Source organism: Lathyrus oleraceus, chromosome 7 (genome assembly GCF_024323335.1).
Source record: "Lathyrus oleraceus cultivar Zhongwan6 chromosome 7, CAAS_Psat_ZW6_1.0, whole genome shotgun sequence".
NCBI classification, from domain to species: Eukaryota; Viridiplantae; Streptophyta; class Magnoliopsida; order Fabales; family Fabaceae; genus Lathyrus; species Lathyrus oleraceus.
Genome location: NC_066585.1, coordinates 121,850,301 through 121,860,200, shown reverse-complemented (window position 1 = coordinate 121,860,200; position 9,900 = coordinate 121,850,301). Strand labels below are relative to the sequence as shown.

Sequence of the window (9,900 nt, the reverse complement as noted above, 5' to 3'; positions counted from 1 at the left end):
ATCTGAGTCACAAATCTCCAGGAACCAATCCTTTGGTATTCCTGAAGATCAGATAAAGCAAACACGTGGAGTACCTTGCGTCTGACCTTGGAACTTCTAGACATCTGTCTAGCAGTAATCAAGGAATAGTCTCTTGAGATCTCCTCGAGCAGTGTACTGGCTGTTGGGATTAGACATCATTTATGAGCTGTAATCATTTTCCCCCTAAACGTGCTGACTTGGTTTTCGTGCTAAACTTTGTTTTGCGTGTCGTTTTACATACACCCTAATTTGGGTATTTAAACACATTCATTTCACACATTGCACACTTTTCACTCTCACGCACTCTTAAACCTCTGCAAGCTCAAGCTCTCTCAAGGCATTCCTGCAGCATTCTTCATCTTCATCCCAGTTTTCAACAACATCATGGATGCTCAACAACAAGCTGTGTACAACTTCTCTCAACAAATGGATTCAAGCGAACAAGCTCCAAGTTCAAGCAACCCAAACCCAGCGGTTACCGGTGTAGTCACAACTCCCATCTACAAAGAACCTCACATTCTTGATCATGAGCCTCACATCAACCTTGCAACACCATTTGAGAAGCTGGAAGTATTATGTGAATCCTTGGTGGATTTTGACAACATGCGTAGAAATGGCATTGACCTCACAGATGAACTCAGAAATCAAGGTTAGGGAAACTACTTCAAACGTCTATATGGTCCAGTTTACACAAATCTTGTAAAGGAATTCTGGAGATTCGCTGATGCTGATGATCACTTCATTGTCTCCTATGTTCTGGGAGTCAAGATAGTGATAATTGAGAAGTCCATTGCTGCTCTTCTGGGCATGGAAAAGGATGGAGGCAGAAGAATCTACAACATCAATCCTAGGGCAAAATACATGTCCCAAGAGATTAACCCAACAATCTTCAAGCAGAACGCAGAAGGCAACCCCTCCAAGAACAAGGAGCTACATCAAAACCTCCGTGTCTGGCTGAAGATCATTTTGGGTACCATCCATCATGGCCCAACGTCAAACTCCTCAGACTACATCAACACAGACCAGAAGTGCATTCTGTACTGCATCCACAAGGGTTTGAAGCTCTGCCTTCCAGCACTTCTTTTCAAGTATCTCAGAGATTCTGTACGAGATACAAGAAACAACATGAAGCCCAGAAACTACATTCCTCTGGGAAGGCTAATCTTTGACGTTCTGATTGAAAGTCACCTGGTGGACCACCTGTTAAAGCTCAGACTCATGGAAGAAGTGATGTTCGACACTAGAAAACCTCTCAACGCCAAAAATCTAAAGAGCATGGGGATTCTGGATCAGGTCAAATTTAAACCTACTCTGGACACCTCCTAGGAAGCTCTCAAAGATCAGAGGGAGATCCCTAATAGACTCTATCTGTTCTCAAGGGAAGACCCCCGAGAGGTAATTCTCTATTATCTAGATGATCTGAAGAAAGAAGGAGTGGATATCTCAGACTTCCACTTAAGCGATCTACCAGATAAGCCTCCAAACTTCATGAAGCATCCACGAGGACCCTCTGAGAAGGCAAGGCAAGCGAAGAAGGAAAGACTAGGAGAATCCTCCGGATCAAGACCTCCAACACCTCTGCATGAGCCTTCTGGTAAGTCTGTTTCTCTTGTTCCCTCTGCACAAACACAACCCATTGCTTCTTCTATCCCTCAACCAACACCTATCTACACTCACTCAGAAACCCCTCCTTCAACCACCAAAACATCTCATCAACCATCCCAGAAATTCAACCTTGCCACCACCACCTTACCTCTTTCTGACGCAGAAATGCTGAATGAAACCACCTCATCATCTTCTTCCCCAGAATCACCCCCCTACTTCAACATTTCATCAGACACAGAACATTCTGACCCCTCATCTCCCACTCTAGCCCAATTTCAATCTCAAACTCTGACCTCACAACAGCCAACCCAAACCACACCTGAACCTGAAGTCAATTCACCACCCGCAGAACAACCAAACCCAACACCATCTGACCTTCAACCTTCTGAACCAAATAACTCTGACATTCACCCACCAAATACATCCGTTGAACCCCAAACTCCCACTCTAAACCTAAGTCCTCCCACTTCTCCACCTCCACCCTCTGAACCAGAAAACACCCTGCCAACCCTAGAGGAAGCAATAATGTTGTTTGCAGGAGCCTCAGTTGACAAGGTCAAGTCTCTGACCATCAACTCTGGAATCAATTATGATCCTTCAGCTGTTAGGACACACTGGAACAAAGTTATTGGCTGGATGACCTCTGAAGCCTTCAAACTGAAGAGCCTCTCTGAGCAAGTCAGAAACGACTTCATTAGAGATGCTGAAGTAAGACTACAGGAGCGCATAGCCAGAGAAGCTGAGGAGCAAGCTAGAAAGGAAGTGAAGAAAAATCAAGGCAAGAGGAAATTCAAAGACTTAAGGAAGCTGAAGCCAAAGCTCTAGCTGATGCTGCTGCTGCGGAAGCTGAAGCAAAAGCTGCTGCTGAAGCTGAAGCTAAAGCCGCTGCTGAAGCTGAAGTTCGTCGTGCTGAAGAATCTACCAGCAGGGTAGAACCGGATGCTCTGACTTAGGGGGAGTCTTCCACCTTTGTCCCTCTGGTTCTCAAGACTCTTGAAGATCTTCAGAAGGAGCAGAAGGAAGTCCGAGCTAGATTGGATCAACAGGATTCAGTCAACGTCAACATTCAGAATCTGCTGACCCAACTGCTTCAGAGGATGCCTCCACCTCCAAACCCTTAGGCACCTAGGATTTTCCTTTGCTGATTTGCTTTTTGCTTTCTGATTATGTTTGTTCTTGCTTTCTGTTGTTTGTGTTTTCTATCTGAATACATAGATATTTTGCTTTCCTTTATTTTGCTAAGTCTTTTTTATTCTGACAAAAAGGGGGAGAAATAAAAATAGCTCTGATGAAAACATATCTAAATCCTCCAGTACTCGGCATACATTATTTTAAAATGGTTGTAATCGTTTTTGACTTAGAAATTTGTAGAAGAGTATCTAGAAACATCATTTTATGGAAGCTCCGGTAAGAACTTCTGAACTCCCAGGCTTATCTCAGGGGGAGCTCACTTCTATCTCATCTGATAAAATCTTATCTCTAAATGTTTCATCTCTTAAGTAAGATTGTTTTGTCATCATCAAAAAGGGGGAGATTGTAAGAACAAGATTAGTTCTACAATATAATTCCAGGATTTTGATGATAACAAAGGATGAAACCAAAAATGGCACCCTAACGAAAATTCTCCAAGTGTGCAGGACTTTGAACAACTACAAAGGAATCTAAACTATTTATCAGATACAAACTCTGATCAGATACAAAGTACTAGAAGATCAGAAGCATCTGAAGAAGAAGTGCGCTCTAGAAGTTCTGATTCTGAGCAAAATAAGACCAGAATACCAGAAGCTCTAAACGTCCACTGGACTCAGTTCTGATGATCTAAAAGACCAGTACTCTTAGAAGCTCTGACGTAACCTCAACGCAATCTCCGGCTGACACAGAAACTCTGAGATAACAAAGAGTCTGATGAAGATTCTCCAAATCCAGAAAGAGTAACGGAAAGAACTTCTTCAAATGGAAAGAAACTATTTTTAGAAATAAGTTATTCAGGGAGACAAATTGGTTATGGCAAGAAACACAGAAGTAATGACATTGAGTGCTCATCAAAGGCCAATATTCTGTCATCACTCCAACGGTCCTTTCACCACTATATAAAGGACAGCATACTTCAGTGAGAGACACACAACAACGCACAGAAAATTCTTTACATTCTCTCTCAGTTTTTCACGAGCTGCTGCTCATACGTGAAAACACTTACTTGCTTATTCTGCTGTAATATTTGCTTACCTTTAGAAGCACTCTCGATTACAAATTTATTATTGCTAAATTGCTTTTGTTCCTCAAGTGACTCTGCGTAGTCTGTATACTTGGGAGGACTAAGAGATCACTCTCTTAGACGTTTGGTTGTATTAATCTTTCAAGATTAATGGATTAAGTCCTTTTTGAAGGCGAAATCACCTTGGTCGGGTGGACTGGAGTAGCTTTGTGTTATAAGCGAACCAGTATAAAATTCTGTGTGTTCTTATTTTTGAAAAAGCCTTTATTTTCCAAAACAATTCAAACCCCCCTTTCTTGTTTTTCTCACCTTCACAGAGCACTGCCTGCGGCAGCGTCGATGGTCATCTTAGTGTTATAGTGAAGTCCATTATAGAAGGTTTGAATGATTAACCCATTTTCTAAACTATGATGTGGGTATGCTCTTAACAGTTCTTTATATCTCTCCCAAGCTTCGAACAACGATTCTCCTCGGTTCTGGGTAAATCTAGTTATATGGTTTCGAAGAACGGCGGTCTTACTTGGGGGAAAGTATCTAGCAAGGAATACTCTTCTATGGTTATCCCAAGTCGTAATGGAATTGGGTGGAAGGGAATCTAACCATGATAGGGCTTTATCTCTGAGGGAAAAATGGAATAATCTTAAACGGATTGCCTCAGGAGAAACTCCATTGGTTTTAAAAGTGTCTGCTAATTGGAGAAAGATTTTTAAATGTTGGTTTGGGTTTTCAGTAGCGAGACCTGCGAATTGTCTCTGTTGCACTAGTTGCAACAGGGATGGTTTAAGTTCGAAATTATTAGCTGGGATGGTTGGGTTTACTATACTAGAACTAGGTTCTTCATTGGATGGTTGGGCGAAATCCTTAAGAGGTCTTTGGTTTTGATCTTCGGCCATAGCTCTCCTAATTCTATGGAAGAATAAACATGCGCGAGCGTAACGTTCAGGTTCCGCCAGAGGGTATACTAAGCTTCTGGTGCTGCGAGTTCTTCGCATTGACCGATGGGTACTAGCCTAAGTCTAAACGATATAACAACAGGGTACGAAATTTGACGAAATTGGTCCCCGGCAACGGCGCCAAAAACTTGATGCGTGCTTGTAGCGGTGTATTTGTCACTTTATGATTTATCAATTAAATCAAAAGCAAAGCATACAAAGATAGAGTCGCCACCGCACTTTTATTTATCCAAAGGAATGGCTAAAAAGCGAACAAAAGCCTAAGAAGTTTTACACATAGAAAACTAATGAAAAGTTCAGAGATCTGGGTAAGGGGTTAATTACGCAATGGGAAGGTGTTAGGCACCCAAAACGTCCTAGGTACTCCTAGGGAACCTCTTTTCACGCTTGTTGTATAAAAAGTTTATTTGTTTATGACATATTGTGCAAACAATGATGGAAGGGATGAGAAAAAAATATACAATTTTTATTGTTTTTTGTGTTTGAACGGATGAACCCGTTGCCTATGTACCTTTCCATGGAAGGTAAGGATCAAAATGCCGTAGTTCGGCTAAAAGATTTCCAAAATATGAGTGGGTTCATTTTAAACAAAAGCCCTAAGGTCTTTCGTTATCCACGGGAGAAAACTCAACCCTATACAAACAACAAGTCCACCATGTGAGAAAAGCTTCAACTTGCTAGTGAGGGGTCAACCCTATAATAAGCAAGGAAGTCTTACAATTCAATCACTAAGGACACAAGGTGAGATTAACATCAACCAACTAGGATAAATCAAACCTATGGCTAATGCATGAAAACTTATCAAGAATGGACAAAGCCACAAAACAATTGAGTGAGTGAAATTAACCAATTAGGATTTATTCACAAAAATGAAGTCAAAGTATGATTAGAATTCAATTCAAAGAAGTATTATCAAAAATGAAGTTTGAAAAATCAAAGGCCTAAAGCCTAGGTTTCTAATTTGAAAAGAAGTGAAAATGTTTGCACAATAGTTTTCAAGTTTTGGATAAGCATACACATGGAGGTTTAAAGAAACAAAAGGTGGGAGGGTGAGGAAGTAAAACTTCTTAGATGTTCACCTCTTGAGATCATATGTAGATGATCCAAGTGATTCCTTTGGAATAGGCAACAAAGCAAATAACAGGTAAACAAAGTATCAAGCAAAGCTAACAAAAGTGGATACCGGATGCCAATCACTGGACTTATACCAATCTCCTAAAACAAAGATGGATACCAGATGCCACTCAATGGACTTATACTAGTCTCCCAAAGCAAAACAAAACATGGATATCAAATGCCAATCAACTGGACTTACACCAATCTCCAAAGGATGATCATGGGAAACAACTGCCAATAAATGGGCTTACAATTGACTCCTCACATACAACAAACAAAACAAAAGTAAAGAGGAAACAAGTTGCCAATAAATGGTCTTATACTCGACTCCTACCAGATCATAGGAAACAAATGCCAATAGCTGGACTTACAATTGACTCCTCAATGGTCATAGGAAACAACTGCCAATAAATGGACTTACAATTGACTCCTCAATGGACAAACAAAGGTGTCACAAGGCAATGAACAATGATCATGCAATGATGTACAATTAATGATGATAAATGCACAAAGGCACACATAAGCAGATATGCACAAATGAATCAGGCAATCAGACAAACAAGTCAATTAGCACACACTATATACAATCAATTAGGCTCAAGCAAGGTTAGACTTTACAGTCAACTGGAATGGGGTGATTCGTGCTCTTAACCCTAACATTGAGAGTTAGGGTGAAGCAGATGAAATGGAGATGAGGGGTGTGCCTCATAGCTCTTATCTCTGGTCAGGGAGAGCATTTGAATAATAGAAGGTGTGGGAGTTTAGAAAGTAGGAACTCTTCTCCACAAATGATTTGACTCTATAAGATCTTGGGTTAAGATCCACAATGCATCAAAATGTTATGTGAGCAAGGGGATGACACACTGAATAGCAGGAGATGGACTACACATCTCTTTTATCTGCCAATTGCCTCATAAGAGGACTTTTCCTGCTTGGCACAAAATTAAACACACAAAGACATTGCCTCTTAAGGAGGACTTCAGACAGGTGCCTGACCACATAACAGGCCAGGTCTTCCAGACTACATGAAGAAGAGAGGTTATACCTAATTGGTTAAGCAACCAAGCAAAAGCAAGTTCAAAGTGAGCTTAAGTAACTTATGTACCTGTGGAAACATCAAACAACTCAGTACAAAGTTCAGACAATCAAACAACAATCAATAAGCAATCAACAATCCCAATGTACACAATGTGTAAGCCAAAGGTCAAACTCAAATGAGTCAACATCAACCTACAAAACACACAAAGATTAGTAATCAAAGGCAATGATCAATGCTCAAATGATGGAGCATCATTGACCATGTAACTTGGATGTTCAACCTGAAATCAAAGCTTCAAACATGAGAGGCAAACCACTAGGTCAAAGCCTAGGGTCAAAGATGGAGAACAAATTCAAAACAGAAGCTTAAAATTAACATGAATCAACTTCAAACACATCTTGAAACAATCCAAAAGGTCTCACATCAATATCAATTACCAAAAGCATTTCATGATCAATTGAAGTTCAAGGCAATTTTAAAGCTCAAAAGTGATCAACCAGAATGAAAAATCTCAATTAATTCAGAAATGATTCAAATAATTCAAAGAAAATTCACCCTCATTCACAACATCCATAATATGTATCACACAAAAAATCAGGACAATTGGAGATCATTTGATAGGGTAATCACATCATATAAGTTGAACAAGAAAAGGTGTGACACAAATTGTCACACCTACATTCACATGATCATAAAACAGAAACTACAAATGGTAAAAATACCAAATCAACACCAAAATGTCAAGCAAAGTGTCTAGTTCCAACATGCAAATTTTCCGATTCATTGGATAAAAACTCAGCATTTCACAAATGATAAAGCAAGGCAAGGTCAAGATATGATACATGTTCACATTCCCTATCACAAAATAATTTCCAGCCATGCACAATTTATGAAAAAATGATCAAAAAATACTAGACAAAATAAGAAATACAATGCAAGAAACCACATATTTTTTGGAGCAATTTTCAATTATATATGAATTTTTAAAGATGGAGAAAAAATAAAAAAATGTAATATGAAGTATGCATGGAATAATGGAGGGAAATGAGAAAATCAGCATGGCATTTGAAATATTCCCTTCGCTGGGACTCGAACCACAGGCGCATTCAAATAAAATCAGGTGCCAAGCTGCAAACGCAGCGTTTCATTAAATGACTTGGCCAGTCAATGCACATGTGGCCAAGTCAAAACGCTACCAACCAATCAAAATGCCAGGCGAAAGCAAACGTGGACCAGTACATGCGCTTCATTTCACAAACACATGCAAAACGCAGCTAAAGCATTTCTGAAGATCAAACACAATTCTGGAAACGAAATTCATCATCTTCATCATGTTCATCATGAACAGTGCCAGGCTCAAGAACAAAAGTTCTCAGAAATTAAAATCAAACATATCATCATGTAGATCTTGCAACATACATCAACAATCCATATACATTTCATCAAGAAATCAACAAACACGCATGGATCGAAGAGAAGAAGAATCACACATGAAACTTTAATCTAACATATCTAACTCAATTGTGCATGAAAATTCGTGGTTCAAAGCTCAGTTTAATCAGCAAATCAAGATCCATAACAACATCATAATCATTTTAAGAATTAGAGAGATCGATTTAATGACCTCTTGAAGAAGCAGAACTGGAATTGGTGGATCCAAGGCCTTGCAATGCTCCAGACTTCTTCTACAATGCTTGTATGATTGATTGGATGAAGAATTGAAGTTCAACTGCTCTTGATTTCACCAGACTTTGAGTTCACCATTAATGCATCAAGCTTCGAGCATGCTTCAAAACTGTGCCAAATCTCTTGATTCCACGTGCAATTCTACTCAATGATGCTTCCAGATGATGAATCAAGTGATGGAAATGGTTTGTGTTTGAAGAAATTGCAAGAAAAAAGTGAGAGAAAAATTTGGTGTTTGGATCTAGATCTGAAAATTGTGAGTGTTGTCAGCTGAAAACAGTTAGGGTTTGTGTTATATACTCCCTCCTAATCATGCTCTTAATCATGTTTAAGCAAATGCTAATGGTAATTAGTGAAATGAGGTGTTTATGCAAAATGGCAATTTCACCCTATGCATGAAAATGCATGGTGAACAGTGCACGGGTTTGTGATCATTTTCACTCAAAATATCATTTTGGAGCTATTGGAAGTGGTGGGATGCTCAAATAATCGGCCAATTTTAAACTTTAAAAATTCCCTCCAAAAATCAAGTGAAATGGCAAATGATTATGTGATGACAATTGATGAAATGCAATGCAAGATTTTGAAATTAGAGGTCAAAATGAGAATTTAGCAAAAAGAACCACTTGAATTGGAGCTATGGTTGAGAAGTTATGCTCATTTGAATCTTCAAGTACACCTTGCCATGTTTTGATCATATCTCCTTAACCACACATGAGAAATTGATGATCTTGGACTTTTTAGAAATGGGAGAGAAAGATATACAACTTTCATGTTCAACAAAATTTCATTTGAAGCATTTTTGGTGATGTAATTTGAAGTTGAAGTTAGGTTAAAACCTTTCCATTTTTGGCAAATTCAAATTATAGGTCCCTTTCTATTTTTGGAAAGTTTTGACCTGACTTTATTTTCTTCAATGTTGGTGTTTGAAATGTCAAATGAGACTTGTTTGAACATGAATGAAGTATTTCTAATCACTTCCCACCTCCAAATCCACAGTTGACTTGGCAGTTGACTTTCTAGGCCTTCAGTTGACCTGGCAATGTTCTGATGAAATTCAAGCCTCTACCATTTGGGATTTTGATTCAACATGATAACATAACTCATATAAGATCTTGTGAATGATTGTGGTGTCCAAATTCTCAAGAATGGCCACCATCTATTGCTCAATGACTGCCTTTGACTGCCTTGACCTGTGGTTGCTTCCTCTGCAAGTAACAAAGTTAAATGACATATTTTTGTACTTTTGGTTAGTGGTAAAAAGA

The 9,900-nt window shown here is 39.1% G+C and overlaps 1 non-coding gene across 1 annotated transcript; it reads left to right on the top strand.

Moving 5' to 3' along the window:
* Window positions 1–4,243: 4,243 nt before the first annotated feature.
* On the top strand, window positions 4,244–4,350 carry LOC127108746 (small nucleolar RNA R71). The gene has a single exon (XR_007796260.1). It is a non-coding gene; the product is annotated as a small nucleolar RNA R71 (small nucleolar RNA).
* The last annotated feature ends 5,550 nt before the right edge of the window (window positions 4,351–9,900 follow it).